Below are 1,439 nucleotides of genomic sequence, written 5' to 3' on the forward strand. Positions count from 1 at the left end.
CTTATTAATAAAACAAGCTGAATTAGCCACTGGAGAATCATATTTGGAAATTCAATGACAATTTTACAGTTTTAATAAAGGCTCAGAAATATTATTGCAGAGCAGGTGGTACAGAAAACTGTGGTCAAATTTGACGTTCATTAATAATTGAAGTGTGGAACGTGGTAGGTGAAAATTGATATTGATTTCTTTAATATTTGGAAGAGTTCTAAAAGGTAAATAAAATGAGATAACATGATATATCGTCTCATTGATTTCTTTGATCACCTCCTCCCCATGTATCACTCCTTCACCTACCATGTTTTGAATAATACAATGCCCATAGGCTTTCCAGTTCAGTGCATTAGAAAACACACTCAAGCTGGGTTTCAATCATATTAGACTGAAAGCTGAACTTTTTGTGAAGGATTATTTAAAACCAAATGCGCCTTGATCCCAACAGCCTTTGAAACCAAACAATCCTGGGAGTTCAGTAAGGAAGTGTCAACACTGTGGAGAACTTTTGGATTCAGAAAATTCAGTAATCCTATTTGATGTATGTTAACCGTATCAATATTAACAACCTTCTGCTTGATTTCAGCACTGATTTGAGAGCTGAGTTACTACTGCTTCTTGTCTTTTAACTAGTTGTGAAAGCACTGAGAGAGTTGGTCTTGGGTTGAACTTGACCTGCCTCTGGGAATGCTCTCTGTTCTATCCATCTTGAAAAACTTTATTCAAGTGCATTCCTCTGCCTTCCTTCTTCTCATCTGCACCCCTTGGGAAAAAGAAAGATGCTCAAATATAGATGTGAACACTGCAGATGCTCTGTTTGGCAATAGTGTCTTTCAGCTTGCCAATAAAAAATTATATTGCTGACCAGCCATTTGTCTGAAAAGTGACTCATTTTACTGACAGATATCTGGCTTGAGATGCCAAAAGAAATAGGTCATTTCAGATTTCCTTTTTAATTTGAAGTCATAGCTTTGTGTTGCAACACTACTTGTTCAAAAGTTAGATCCTGAAGGTTCCTTCCTATGACCTCCAAATAATTAATCAAAATGTTCTTCAATAGGCTATATAAAAAGCAAGCAGAATATTCCTAATTTTCAATCTTTCTCGAGCCCTATAGTTCTTGTAATTTCAAGGAAGAGAAACTCAAATGTAAAGTGTTACAATAGCCAAGCATACCAGCACTGTTATTTAAGCATTCAGCAATTTTCTCTGCTAAGTGACTCTGAAACTTAGACTACTGAAAATGTCTTTTTAATTACTTTTTAAGGTTCTCCTCTTTTGAGTTAAAAAATGGTCACAATTTAAAAAGTAAAATTAAAGAAAAAACACAAAATAGAACATCTATTTCCATTAGGCATTATATATATATAAATATATATGTATACATAATTTTAATATATATACATATATAAATGCACTGGGATAAATCTCCATCTTCTGTGTCA

Source organism: Physeter macrocephalus, chromosome 18 (genome assembly GCF_002837175.3).
Source record: "Physeter macrocephalus isolate SW-GA chromosome 18, ASM283717v5, whole genome shotgun sequence".
NCBI classification, from domain to species: Eukaryota; Metazoa; Chordata; class Mammalia; order Artiodactyla; family Physeteridae; genus Physeter; species Physeter macrocephalus.